At 36.5% G+C, this 15,730-nt stretch overlaps 1 protein-coding gene across 4 annotated transcripts in view; it reads left to right on the top strand.

Moving 5' to 3' along the window:
- Positions 1-15,730, top strand: part of CNOT4 (CCR4-NOT transcription complex subunit 4) — a 200,847-nt gene that overhangs the window by 172,799 nt on the left and 12,318 nt on the right. The gene's annotated exons all lie outside the window — the stretch shown is intronic.

Here is a 15,730-nt window from a genome sequence, read left to right as displayed (position 1 = left end):
AGGAGGGAGGGAATCATCAATTACTAGAACTAGATTTCCTGAGAATTTCTGTGGAAATATTTGTTATTTTTAATAATCTTGAAAAGGTTTAATTGGATGCTTTGCCTTGTAACATTGAGCTTTATAAGGATGGTGGAGTATTATATAATATTATAATTATTATTATTTTTTAACAATTCTATTGCATATTGGATAGTTTTTAGTTTTGTACAGCTATCTTGCTGGTTTTGGGTTTGCTATATATGTAAAAAGGAAAGATTCTGGAATTACGGTACTGTAGAGTTGAACATCAAAGTACAGGTGCTGATTTTACTTTCTTAAAAACTTGTGCTAAAATGTTTAATGATGGTAATTAGTGAGAGCATGAGGGATAGAGCCACTTGTCGACAACGTTGGGTAGATTGTTTACTTTGATATACACAAACATATCAAACTTTTACTGCATATTAATAAAGTACTTCATGTTTTGTGAACTTCTGAGTTATTAATGTTCCAAAGATACTTTAGATATGTGAAAAAAAATTCTAGTCTGCAAGGGAAAAATTGATCTGGTCAAGATGTTTGAACATTTAGTGTTCCAAGATTTTCTTAATAGGAGAATATTTTATGCTCCTCTAAGTTTGATGTCCAACGAGGTCTTGGTCCAATACTGCTCTCTTTAACAGACTCAGTAATAGGTTATAGGAAATCACTTGGAACATTTTAAACTCCCTACCTTTGAGTTCTAAAGTGTTCATGTTGTTTTTAATAGTGTTCTTTAATTGGGTTTTAGAGTTTCTTTCACATGAGGGCTTTCCTTCCTTGGGTTTGTCTGATGATATATTCCTTTTCTACATGATTTCTCTCAGGGTTTTAAGATTTTCCACATTGTATTGAGAAAGGTGTGCTATTTAGCTTTGAAGATGAATGTGTTGCTGCTGACATGCCATCACTAGGACATGTACAAAATTTTTTTTTAGAAGTAATGTATTTATGATCATCATTTCAAGTACTCTTGCACAGTTTTCCTAATAACAAATAAAAAAATACAGGACAACTAACTGGGATGGAAGGTTCAGTCTGTAGCTTTGTTATTTTAAAAGATTAACTGACCAGAATGAGACTGTACCCAATAGTGCCTTCGGTGTAGTAGATATTTATCTTTTAATTTGATTATAGCAGTAGTTGGTGCCATATAATTTTTAAAAATTATATTTCTACACATTGGTATATAAAAGGAAAACAAAAAAAATCAGCAAAATTTATTAAGCTCCTACTGTATAGTCTTAATCTCTACTCTATAATCATTCTGCTAATATTTGTTGGGAATATAAACTATAACAGCATGGTGTGGTGGTTTTCGAGTTAGAAACTCTGTGACCCTGACCAAGTCACTTAACCTATGTTTTTGTTTCTTCGTGTACCAAATGAGGATAATAATATTTAGTTTATCTACATCACACGATTGTCAGGAAAATACCTTAGTTATTGTTATTGATTGTAATCTCCTTTGGGGTAAAAATGACAGTTATTTGAGGGGCTGAAAGAAACCTGAAAAATTGTGATGATCTGTATAGTATTCATAAATGTGTAATAGAAATTTAGAAAAGGGATCATCCTAGTGTATAGTAGCTAGAGAAAACTTCAATGAGATCTTGACCTTGAAAAGATAAGATTTATATATAAGCATGTGAAAAGAGAAGGTATCCTACATGAAGAATGAAATGAAGAGAATGACAGTAATATATAAGATGTATTTGAGAGATGAGTAACTATGTCTGCTTCCTATTACTCTCTATATACCTTCTTTTCTAGTCTGCCTAAGTAGGTTAGGACAATATTATGGAAGGCCTTGAAGGCAGACAGAGGAGTTTGGACTAAATTTAATAAAGGACTTAAATAGAACTGTAATAATTAGCTTTTTTTACTTTGTGTTTTTGCATTTGCTTGGTATATAACTGCCTTTGCTTGCCTAGTTTACATTAACCCTTGCCACAAAAGAATAGGATTGTTGGTTAATGAGTTCTGTTGTTGTACCTATTAAGTGATTTGGAATCTTCATTTAGTGTAGGTCTAGTATGAAGCATTTTGGCCCCTCCTAGCTAAATTAGTTATTTTGTGAAAAATGTTCATTTATTTAATTAAAATATATATAGGTTATTTTGTGTTAACAGATGGGGAAAAAAAACCCCAACTGTTCTAAGTCACTGATGTTCTTTTATTTTTTCTTTTTTTTTTTTTGGAGGGCACTTGGGGTTAAGTGACTTGCCCACGGTCACACGGCTAGTTTTTTTTGTATGTGTGTGTGTTTTTAAGCAGTCAGGGTTAAGTAACTTTCTCAAGGTTACATGGCCAGTTATTTTTGTGTGGGTGCCGAGTATCTGAGGCCGGAACCAATCCCAGGTCTCCCGACTCTGGGGTGGCGCTCTTACTGTGCCACCTGGCTGCCCCTACACGACTAGTTTTTGTGTTAAGTGTCTGAGGCTGGATTTGAACTCAGGTCCTCCTGACTTCAGGGCCGGTGCTCTACTCACTGCGCCACCTAGCCGCCTCCAACTGATATTCTTTTAACCCATTTCCATGGGAGTTAGAATGTTATTTCACTTTTTAAGTGTCCTGAAACATTCAAGTTTCTTTCAACTGATTAAGCATGCTCACTTGGCATGTGGAGTGTGTTTCATGATAGGCCACAAATAGCTCTTAAATAATTTTTCTTATTAAAAGCTATTTTTATTAAGATTCTAACATCTAGAATAAATTTTATAATACTAAAGTATTGTGGTTTGTTTTTTGAGTTGTCTGACTGGAGGGTTATCGTGACCCTTATACGTCAGAACAGTATATTTTGATTTATCTTGTTGTACCCCTATTTGTATGTTTATTCTAAGAAGTCTCTATCTAGATTTGTTTGGGATGGTATTGTCTCCCTACCAAAGAGAAGCTGTAAAGAATGGAAAATAAATGTTTTTTGTGTGTTCAAGTCGGGGGGAAATGGCATATATTCTTCTTAGTTTCTGTTTATAAAGTGGGCAGGTTGTCTAGGTTTTCCTGAATTCTTCTGATTCTATAAGGGTTTACAATTCTTTGTTGAGTCACTTTTCTAGTGTCTTGATGTTTTTCCTTATTTTCACTTGACCCATAGAAGCAATATTATTGAATGATAGAAATTGCATTTGATTAAGATTGTAAGATCCTTGAGGGTAAAAACAGTTTTAAGGATTTATTTTTAGAATTTTCTACAGGGACCAACAAAGTATCTTGTACAGATGTGGATCCTCAAATACAAGAATAAATAGAAATTAATAAGAAGTCGCATAAGATGTTTCAATATGCTTTACTATTATTAAATGCTACTTAGAATGAAAAAGATATGTGTTAACTGTCAGCCTGCACAATTTGCTCAATACTGTGTAGAATATTTATCTTGTGAAGTTGTATGGAGAATAACATGGTTTCCCCATTCAAAATGACCTAACGTGTCACACATACATATACATCATGCCAATGTATTTGTCATTTATTAAAGTTTAAAATGCTAAACTAAAAATGAAGCAAAGGTGAGACATTTTGAAAGAATGACATAAGAGAGCAGTTTCTGGATAGAGCCTTTAAACAGATAAGATTTTTCTAATTCCAGCTGAAAATATTTTGAAGTGTTTGATTTGTCTTGTTTCCTTAATTAAAGTAAAGATATCTCAGTCATTCAGTAAACGTTTATTAATCACTTATTATATGCCAGATGCTGTGCCAAGTACTAGAGAAAGGCAAAAGATAGTCTGCAGAGACTAAGGGGAGAGACATCACCCAAACAGTTATGTACAAATAAACTACATTCAGGATAAAATGGAAATAACCAACAGAAAGAAGGCATTAGAAATAAGGGACATCAGAAAAGGCTTCCTACTGGAGGTGAGATTTTAGTTGGGACTTGAAGGAAGCCAGGAGGTAGAGATGACAAGGGAGAGCATTCTGGTCATGGCAGACAGCCAGTGAAAATGCCAGGAGTTGAAGCTGGTAAAATGATAGACCTTGGCTGCAGATTGGATATTAGGTGGGTAGGGATTGAGAGTAATTGAGGAATCAAGGATGACACCTAGATTGCAAGCCCTGGTGACTGGAAGGATGGTGGTACCTTCAACAGTGATAGGGAAATTAGGAAAAGGAGAGGATTAAGGAGGATAGGGAGAGAAAGGAAGGAATAAGCCTATAGGAAGCACCCTCTGTGTGTCAAGCACCGTGCTAAGTACTTTATGAATATTAACTCATTTGATCCTCAGAAAAACCTTATGGCATATGTTTTAGTATTATCCCCATCTTATAGTGGAAGAAACTGAGGCAGACAGGTTAATTGACTTGCCCAGGATCACACAGCTATTAAGTGTGTGAGGCCAAATTTGAACTCTAGGTCTTCCTGAGTTCAGTTCTCAGGGCACTTATCTATTGCACCACCTAGTGACATGTTGAGTTTAAGCTGTCTGAAGGACAACCAGTTCAAGATATCCAGTAGGCAGTGGTAGATGTGAACTAGGTGTCAGTAGAGACGTTAGGGCCAAATAAGTAGATAGATGTGAGAATCATCAGCCTAAAGATGATAATTGAATCCATGGAGCTAATGACATCACCAAGTGGAATATTATAGGAATAAAGAAGAAGCCCAGGGCAGAGCCCTGTGTTGCCCTCCTGGTTAACCTGAGGGATCTGGACGAAGATCCAGTGAAGCAGACTGAGAAGGGGCAGACAGTGGGAGGAGAACCGGAAGAGTTCATGAAAACCTAGGGAGAAGGCAGTATCTAGGAGGAAGGGGTAATGCCACTGTCAGAGCTACAGAGAGGTCTCTTTGGAGAGCATGGGGGAATAGTAAAGTCAGAAGCCAGACAATAAAGAGTTAAGAAAGTGAAACAAAAGGAATACTTGGGCAGTGTTTTTCTTAGGTTACATATATGTCGCATTTTTAGTTGAGTTAGGGATCTTTTATTTACAAGAAATGCTGGACAATTTTTTCCAAGCAAGTTATTAGAAGGGAGTTAGCAGATGTAACATACCTAAGATTTTAAAAACAGAAGTGTTCTTGTTCTTAGGAAGTTGGGTTACTCTTTGCAAATGTGAGCCCATTCAGTTTTTAAAATGGGCTTTTCTTTTCTTTTCTTTTTATTACCTTTTTTTGGGAGGGCAATTGGGGTTAAGTGACTTGCCCAAGTTGACATGGCTAGTATTTGTGTTAAGTGTCTGAGGCCGGATTTGAACTCAGGTCCTCCTGACTCCAGGGCCGGGGCTCTATTCACTGCGCCAACTAGCCGCCCCTGGCTTTGCTTTATTTATATCTGAAGAAGACATTGAACCAGAGTGTGTAGGGCATGTGCTTTAAAGTGTGGTCACAGATTTTCATTTTTCTTTCCACATTGCTCGTTTTCCTGTGCTCCACTTGTACTTGTGAGGCACCTGGAGGAAATTTAGTAATACAGCCTCCTGGACCTGCTCCTTAGGGCCTGGCTCCTCTCATTACCTCTTTTGTGACCATGTGCAATTCATTTCACCTTTGGGGGCCTCAAGAAACCGAAGAGTTTGGCCTCAAAGATCTCTTCCCACCTTGAATCCATGATCCTATGCATTTAGGCTGATAGCACACAGCTTACCCTAAACCATACAGATAGGCAGACCTTTCCTTTGGGCCCACACTTCACATGGCCCCAGCTACCTACTTGTAACAGTTCATTGGATACATAATTTGCCCATCAGAAGCCAAGGCATGTATTGTTCTGAGAATTGAAATAATTTTTTTCTTGGGGCAACTAGGTGGCACAGTGAATAGAGCACCAGCCCTGTAGTCAGGAGGAACTGAGTTCAAATTTGACCTCAGACACTTAACACAAAAACTAGCTGTATGACCTTGGGCAAGTCTCTTAACCCCAATCGCCCTCCAAAATAGCAGAAAAGAAAAGAAACAATTTTTTCTTTACTGTTGTATCATCTACAGTGTATACTTATTATATATTTGTGTGATGAATAAAATCTATATAAGTTTATTTTAAATATTCTGTTTTTGCCAGAAGTATGGCACTAAATAAATGTGAGCTTTATTTCACCAATGAATTTCTTTATAGTTCTAGTTGGAAGGACAGTTCTCTTAGAATCTTGTTTATTTAATTAGGGCAAGGTTATTTGATAATTTAATATTATATAGATTCACATGTGAAATAAATAATTGACAGTAAAAAAAAATCATGTATTATAATTAAGAGAACTGAGCATGTGCTTTGTATGGATCTATATGACCTAGAAGAAGTTATATAAATTTCAATCAATTTGAATCTTCTTCATAGCATTTTACTGTAGTCTTAGTGTTTTTGAAGGTAAAATAAATCAGTCTTCTCTAATAGTAAGTATATTTACATTAATTCACATAAATCATTTTTAAAATATTTGCAGTATTTCAAGATCTTGGCTGTTGAAATTTTCTTACCTTCTGTAAACCTCACTTCAGTTTTTTTAACCTTATATTTCTTAAGGGTTTTTTGTTTGTTAATTTTTTAGTGTTTAAGCATTTATAAGGATAGCTTTTGTTTTCCTTTTTCTGGACATAAAATGTCAAGCTTTTCGAGGATGGGATACCTTTCATGTAACATAGTACATATTAAGACTCAAAAGTGTATATCAAGTTGTAACTACTTTTTAAATACTTTAATATATTTTTAAAATTTACACTATTTTATATTAAATTCATGCTGTTAAGCATGTATAGGTATAATTTTTAAAGATAAACTTATTTTTAAAATATAAGCTAATTTTTAAAAATAAGCTTAATAGATCTAATCACCTCTGTCTAGACTATGAATTATTTTTCCAAAAGGGAAGAAAACATGAACCTTTTGACCATGCCACTGTCATTCCCTCTCATTATGACATTGCCTACAGCCTTTGAAACTACTTTGGCCTGACAACAGAAAAATAGGCTTTGGAGTGTTTACATGGACCTTTGGATTTTTGCATGATTCCTTTTTATTTTTTTTCAAAATTTATTTTGTATTTTTATTGATACTTTTTGTTTTTATATTACATTCATTTCTGAATATATCCTTTCCAGCAAACTGTCCCTTGGAACAAAGAATTTAAAAAGAGGAAAAAAAAAGCTGTTCAGCAAAACTAACCAACACATTGACTGTGTTTGACAGCAGATGCAGCATTCCACACTCATATTCCCCCAGTATCAGCAATGAAGGAGAGGGAGGTACATTTTCTCAACTTTCCTCTGTGGCTAAGCTTGATTATTATAATTAGACAGCATTTAGTTTGAATATTTTTGTTTTCTATTTACTTTGTTGTAGTCCATATGTATATGTTGTTTTCCATATTTTCACTATTCTACTCTGCATCCGTTCATGTAAATCTTCCATGCTTTTCTGTATTCCTCATAGTTTTCATTTCTTAGAGTACCATAATATTTCATTATTTAATATGCTCTACCTTGTTTAATCATTGCCCAGTTGATGGGTACCTACTTCCTTTCTACTTCTTCGGCACCACAAGAAGTATTGCAGTGAATACTTTGGTATATACAAGACCCTTTCTGTCTCTTATAGGGTAGATACCTAGTAGTAGGATCACTGGTGCAAAGCATGTGGACATTTTAATCGGTTTTTTTCCTCCATAATTCCAAATTTCTTTCTAGAATGACTGAATTATATCCAAACTCTACTAGCAGTGGTTTAATTAATGTGTGCCTCTCTACCATCAGTGTCATTGTCGTTAGGATGATTGTGCTCATCTTTCTTTAGCATAATTCCTTATTGATATTGTATTTATCATGTATATCTTAAGGAATTTCTTGTCTTTTCGTGTGATGAATAAAACGTACAAAAATTTTAGTCTTAAGGTTCCATTATATTAGCATCTCAAAAGTAAGTAAACATCAAAATAGTATAAACTTTATTTCATACCACTGCTTCCTTCAACTAGTATGTTATCTTCTGGGTGCTAAAATATTTTTCCATTAGGCCTTTACCAGAGCTTAGTCATAATTTTGTCTTTGCTGATGAGTGTTATTATTTGACTTTGGCAAATAAATTTGTTGTATTTATGTAGGAATACAGTTTAGATAGATTGCTCTGGTTCCTAGGAGCACAGTAAGATCATAGTAACTGCCTATTTACTGATTTCCAAAAGTAGGAATCTGGAATGTGAAAATTTTCAGAACCTCAGAAGGCAGTTCATATCAAAGTGCAAGTAAAACTTGGCAGTATCATTCAGTTTTCCAAAAGGTGGTATTAGAATTCATTGTTTTTGTTATATTTTTAAGTCCGGTTTTTCATTGCTGTATTCTTAGAAACTTTTTCTGTTTTACACATTTTGGAAAAAATTTTCAGTATTGTAGGAGATTAAGAAACTATTTTTAAGATTCAAAATACCTTTTTTGTACTTTTTAAAACTATGCATTCCTTAATGTTATTCCTGGTGTATTGTATTCTCTGCAGTGAATCTTCAATCATTATACAATGTGGTTATATGACTGTAGTAAAGATTATTAGACAAAAGTAATGAAAGTATACGGGAAATGTTCAGACTGGGAAGCTTGCAAAGTTATATCAGTTGAGTGGATATTAGTAGATATAAATAATTCTAGAAACCATATTGAAAGTAAGTTGGATTTAATTCTAATTAGTGGGCAGAAGTTGGTGTCACTATGGGTGGATCACTGTGTCATAGTGACTACAGTGTGATTAAATCCAACAAAGTAATCATGCTGTTGTTTAGTTGATAAAAATTCGACTTTAAATGTGTACATTTCATGATTTTGAATTGTTAAATGCATGTTGAAGTCAGTAAGACCTTGGTTGGTTTTCAAAAGCTTTTGAGGATGATAAAGCACGTTGCCTTCATTTTAAGTTTTGGCTTATAAGGTTCAGCCCTATAGAAGAGTATCTAGGCACTTTATTAAATTTTAGTCTTTACTGCTTAATCTAGTTCTGGTATTTTGTCTCTCCTTCTGTCTTCTTCCTTCCCCTCTACTTTTCTTCCCCTTTCCCCCTCCTTTTCTCCTTTCTTTCTTCCTTTCTCCTCCCCCTTTCTTCTTTATCTTCCTCTCCCTCTGACCCTTCTCTTTTTTCTCTCTCTCCAAACATTCTGTTTTCTTTCACTTACAATGCTAATAAGAACATTGGGCTTTATTCCCAGATTCCTTCTAGTAGTATTTGTTACTTTTCAATGTTCTGCTGCTACTGGCAACAGTCTGAGTCTTTTAATGGGCAAGCTTCTTCACACAGCTGTTGGTTTGTTGTCAACTCTCATCTGATAGTCATTCTGGTTCATGTAGTTACTGTGTAGTCTACCTGGCCAGTTACTTGCTTTGGAAGGGGGGGTGAGGGGAGGCAATTGGGGTTAAGTGACTTGCCCAGGGTCACATAGTAAGTGTGTCTGCAGCCAAATTTGAACTCAGGGTCTCCTGACTTCATGTCTGGTTCTCTATCCGCTGCTCCATCATTCTGCCATCTCTGTTTTTCTTTTTAAAAAAATATTTTTTTTTTCCTTTCACAGAGTAAGGAAGTGAAAGATCAAGTTTTGTAATCATCATTAACATTCCTGAGTACTCAAAAACCTTTCCTTCCCATCCCCTTGTTTCTGAAAATCATGAAAAGATTTCTGATAGGTATTTTTACTCTTCACTCCTCCTAAACCTGAAAGAGACATTGCCATTTTTCCCCCTTTTGACAATTTTAAAATGTATTTGAGTAAAAACAGATTTTATCCTCACTTGTACAACAGTTTCTTTAGAAACCTAGAAGATCAGTTTTAGATTAAATTGAAATAAATACTGCTTTAACATAGAACTCATTATCATTAAATGATATTGTAATATATAGAACTCATTATCATTAAATGATATTGTAATATATAAGTAGATGCATGGTTGTTTTCAAAAGACAAATCCACAATGAATTATTAAAGAGAGCTAGATATATTTGAGATTATTTAATCTTGTTCACCTTCACTAGTGAAGAAGCATATCCTGTTCCCACAAAACACTTTCACATCTCTTATTGGGCCAGCATGTCATTTTGTGGTATGGTGTTTATTTACTTCTTTGTCACCCAGATTCTTCTGTCAGAAGAGTTATGAATAGAATGTTTTACTCTTTAGCTGTTGTTTCCTTTGCTTCATGTAGCAATTGTAAACACTTTAATACTCATAACAGCTTAAATGGAGTACAGTCAATTCTTTTCTTTTGGGGGGGTAAGGGGGGAAGGCAAGGCAATTGGGGTTAAGTGATTTGCCCAAGGTCACACAGCTAGTAAGTGTGTCAAGTGTCTGAGGCCGGATTTGAATTCAGGTCCTCCTGACTCCAGGGCTGGCGTTCTATTCACTGCGCCACCTAGCTGCCCCCTGTCAATTCTTATCTGCTGTAAACCTAGGAACCTTCAACATGTGGCTTATCCACCTCATTATTCTGTCTCTTGACAGTGGTAGCAAGGAATATTGACTATTTCTACCTAAAGTTGAAACTGAAGATAATTAAGAATTTGTAATTCTTAAGTTTGAATAATGTATATCTGCTTGCTAACATTTGTTCTTGTGACATTTATATTGTTCACTCCAAAGATGTTGAATAAGAGACAAGTTGAGTTTTCTACAGTTTGTGCTCTTAAATATGAACATTCCTAGTGACAGGGGTGTTCTCTCTTCTGCATACTTACATAAATACCAGGGACTCTCAGGTGTGCTACAGATGTAAACATTTTCAACACAGGTTTCTCCCTCAAAACCATGAATGGGGGAAGTTTTCTTTTAGTTCTCTTAAACTTTGGTTGAGAAGTAACAATTATACATAGATAATGAAAAGTATACCTAATAATCATATCCTGACTTGTTGATATCTTAATTTACATTCAGCATATCGAACCTGATTGCTGATATACAAGTCCATTTTGACAGTGGTAGAAATTATACATCCTGTGTCTGAATATAATTATGGTTTTTGCTATAGAACTTTCAGAAGTCTGCTTTAAAATGTTAAAAGTATCATCATAATAGTCCAGAAGGTACCATAACTTTTTGTTTTATTCTGATAAGCAAATGTGACAACTCAGAACAAATGACATGGTGTTCTGTAGCTTGATTCCAAGCAAAACATGGGCTATTCTTCTACCTTTGGCTTTATAATATATATTAATATAGATTTAGAGTTGGAAGAGACCTATAGAAGTCACAATCTGATTCACACATTTTGCAAATCAGGGATGCAAGATCCAGGGAAGGGAAGAGACTTTTCCCAGATTGTACAGGTAATAAAAAACATTACTGTGATTCAAACCGAGGTCTTCTGACTCTACCAGTGAATTAAGACATTATGTGCTAGCATCATTAGAAAAAGCATCACAGTGGTGATAGGACTTAAATTAAATTGGCCGTGAAGTAGGAGTAAAACATAAATAAGTAAAGGCAAAGGAGGAAGACCTTTCTTTCATAGGAGACTACCTGTATGATAGTATTAGAAATGAGCCAGTAAGAAGTACTCTAAGGAGAGTAAACAATTTGGAAAAAGAAATTAGGGAGAAAAATTGGGTAACTGGAAGGGGGAACAGCTAAGTCTAGCGCATGTTTTTCAGTTTGTTTTTAAGAGGCTTGATCTGAACATATTTGAAAACTGAATGAGCAGAGATGTTAGAGATGCTAGAGAGAGGGGCTGAATATGGAAAGAAAGTATTTCAGGTCTTACAGAGAAGAAGATGTCGAGAATAACGATATCTCTTGGATTGACAAGAAAGAAAATAGATAACGGAGATGAGACTGCTCAAATCCAGGGAGTTCTTTTCATATCAGTAAGGGGAGCACCCTGATTATTAGGTATAAGTGTGAAGTTAGAGAAGGTGGGATTTGTAAAGAAACCAAAGGAGATAAGAAGATAGTCTTCTTACACCTTACTCTTTGATCCAGAGACACTGGCATGCTTGTTCTACAAACAAGATACTCCATCTCTTGGCTCCAGGCAATTCTCTGACTGTCTCTCATGTTTGGAATGCTCTTCCTCCTCAACTCATGCATCAGTCTACTGATGACCCTGACTTACTTTAATACCCAACTAAAATCCCATATTTTTTGTTGTTGTTGTTTAGTTGATTAGTTGTGTGCAAAATTATTTTTACAGATTATCTGGTTCACCTCTTCCAGTTCACATGAAGCAACTCAGGTCCATATAGATTTTTACTTAACTGAGGTTGCAGAGATAATTAGTGGCACAATTAAAACTGATCCAAGTGAGGTAACGAAGTGGCACAGCCAATACAGCACTGACCCTGGAGTCAGGAGGATCTGAGTTCAAATTTGGCCTCAGACACTTTACACTTACTAGCCATGTGACCTTGGGCAAGTCACTTAACTCTAATTGCCCTGCCTTTCCCCCCTCCAAAAGGCAAAAAAAAAAAAAATTTTTTTAACTGATCCAAGTCTGGGCTAGTATTCCTCTATTTCATCATACTTTTTCATATCTAACTTGTCAAGCAGAGAAGCTCTTACAAGGTATAAAACAGACAAGGAAATCAAGTTATGAAGTCTGATAACTCATTAGAGTCATAGATTTTAGCAGTGGAAGGAAAGTTAGAGGCCATTTAGTCCATCCCACTCATTTTTTTGAGAGGGGAGATAATCCAGACAGGAGATTTCATTGGTGTAGGTAGCTATTCTATATCATCTTAAATAGTAGCATAAGAGGTTGTGTTCTGTCCATGTAGGTAGAGTGTGTCAAAGGTAGGATGTGATCCCTGGTTTCTTGATTTCAGGGTGGGCCTTGTGTGTATTGCACCATGCTGAATACAGATGAGGAAGCTGAGACTTAGGTTTAAAGTGACTTGCCTGAGTAATAAATAGAAGGTATGAAATTTCAGTTGTCAGCAGATTTTAGTTACTGATGCTAGACAGGTACTAGAAATAAAGGGGGTGTATTGTTGGTGAGCTGGCCTCCCCCAGTTTCCCCTTATACTTCTGCCTTTTTTTTTCCAAGTTTGCAAATCACTTTATATACATTGTTGATGTCTCACAAAACCATGTGAAATGGGCCCTGCAGATAATACTATCTCTGTTTTATAGGTGAGGGAATTGAAGCTTAGCAAGGTTAAATGCATGGCGTTGGTTAGGCAGCTGCTCTCAGAAGTGGGACCAACACCCGGGCATCCCTGACTCCAAGCCTAGCAGTGGTGCACTTTCCTCTTGAAGAATGAACGGGACAAGAGAGGGCAGTTGTGTTGGTTGCTATTGACTAATTCCACCATTCCCCAAGGAAATGAAAACTCATCTGCACCTTTTAATCAGTCAACAAGCATTTAAGTATCTGCTCCGTGGCGGGCTATATGTGCTGAGGTATGAGGACCAAAAAAAACCCTAAGGTAGATCTTGACCTCAAGAAGTCTGCATTCTGTTGAGAGAAATAACAAACAAATACAAAGTATGTACAGATCAAATACAAGGTAATTTTGGAGGGAAACACTACCAATTGTGGAATAAGGAAGAGCCTCATGTAGGAGGTTACGCTTTAGTGGAATCTTCAAGGAAGCTCGGGTTTCTGTGAAGGGGAAATGAGAAGGGGTGCATTCTAGACAAGGAGGAGGACATCCTGGGCAAAGGCAGAGACAAGTCTGGAAAGCTGTGTTGGAGCCAGATTATGAAGGCTTTAAATGATGAAAAGAGAAGTTTATATTTGATCCAAGAGGCAATAGGAAGCCACTAGAACTTTTTGACCATTTGTTACTTTAGGAATATCACCTGGGTGGCTGTGTGGTTCTCCATAGAAAGGAGAGAGATGTGAGGCCCATTGGAGTAGTACCAGCTGTAGATCTGGTATGTTATCAAATGAGATAATATTTGTAAAGCACTTAGCACATGAAAGCACAGTGCCTAGCACATAGTACAGGCTGAATAAATGGTTCTTTCTTAACTGGTAATAGATGGTTAGGGTTGTTGTAGAACTAGAGTCACTAGAACTGGCTACCGCTTAGATCTAAGAGGGTAAAGGAGAACTAAGACACAGACAGCTATGATTCCAAGGTTGTGCACTTAAGTGATGGAAGGACAGTTGAGTCCTCAGCCGAAACAGGCAAGTTAGGAAAGAATGAAGGAGGGAGGGAAAAAGTTACTAAGTGCCTACTATGTGGAAGGAAACAAGCATTTATTAAGTGCCTATGTGCCAGGCACTATGCTGAATGCCTGGCAGGTTCTTTCTCCTTGGATCCTCCCAACCCTGGGAGGTAGGTACTATTGTCATCCACAATTGAGGAAATTCTGGCTGGAAAAGGGAGTTATGTGACTTGCTTTGCCTAGAGTCATACAGCTAGGAATTCTCGGAGGCCAGATTTGAACTAGCAGTTCCTTAGGAAGAAGAGGGGGTTTGAGGGAAAAAATAAGGAGTTCTTATTTGGACTTTTTAAGTTTGAGATACTCATGCATCTTCTAGTTGGAAATATGCAGTAGGCTATTGGTAATGTTGGGACTAGATCTCCAGAGGGAGGCTAGAGCTGATTATGTAGATTTAAAGTCATCAACATAGATAACTGAGTCCTTGGGAAAAGATGGAGTATTTAAATTCATATATACCTGACTCAGCTCAGCCAGTCAATCTTAGGGATGTGGAACCTTTGGCCTCTAGTTCACCTGTGGCCTTTTAGGTCCTCAAGTGCAGCCCTTTGACTGAATCCTGACTTCACAGAACATATCCCCTTAATAAAAGTAAAACTTGGAATAAGTCAAAAGATTGCACCCGAGGACCTAGAAGACCACAGGTTCCCTACCCCATCTAGACAGTTTTCTATCTGGTCATCACAGTGAACTCCAGACAGTCCTAACAGTAAAGAGGCTTCTTCCCTCTTCCTCCCAATTCATTTCCTAAACATTCCTCAAGATGGCCCTGGTTCAAATAGGTTACAAGGAAATGGGCAGAGACCCACTGATGGCCCTTGTTTCCATGCTTCTATTTTTACTTCTTCTCTAATGTCAAATTTCAGAAAACCATTTGTGCAACTGTTAGTGTCATTGTACAACCTTTAAAAAGCACTCACTGTTTGCACTGCCTTCTCCAGCTCCATCCGTTTCTCAAAAAGTGTAACTAGTGGGAAACTGGGGAAGAACTATCAACAATAGATTCCATGTGCTGTAATTGGTACTAGTAACTAAAACTCACTGAGTTAAATTGAAGTGTATCTGACTTTAACCTATAGTTGGAATGAGCCTCATCTAATCCCTTTTTAGAGATGCTTTTAAGCAGCAAAGCACAGTGATTATATGGGGGATAAATTTCCAAGAAGCCAAAGTGGTAGAAAGGGTGTATACCCTGCTTCCTAACAGGATCCAGGCACTTAGGTCCTGTACTCTACCTTCTTTTGTCATCTTCCCAGGGCCTTGGAAAATATTTGTGTCTTATGGTTTATAAACTATTTTGGACTGATTATTATGGTAAGTAGATAGATAGATATTAGTAATAGTGAATGGAAGGGGTCTGATTTGTCAGGAAGTCATTATTATCACAGACCATGTAAGAAACTAACCAGACTGGTTTGACTACAGTGGCCGAAAAATATGAGTGACTACAGAATCAGAATTGGAAAAAATCCTAGAGACCATCTAAATCAAACCCATACCAGAACCAGAATCCCCTTCCAAATCCACTTGATGAATACTTGTAATGCCATTGTATCACAGAAAAAATGGGTAAGACATCACTCAAGGTGACTCCAATCAACCTTGATTTTAGGCAGGAAGGGAATCCTGTTAATGT

This window comes from Petaurus breviceps, unplaced genomic scaffold (genome assembly GCF_028583685.1).
Source record: "Petaurus breviceps papuanus isolate PSGF00001 unplaced genomic scaffold, PetGlider_PUasm1.0 181, whole genome shotgun sequence".
Taxonomy (NCBI): Eukaryota; Metazoa; Chordata; class Mammalia; order Diprotodontia; family Petauridae; genus Petaurus; species Petaurus breviceps.
Note: the sequence above shows the minus strand (reverse complement) of the source record. Positions and strands in the feature narration are given on the sequence as shown.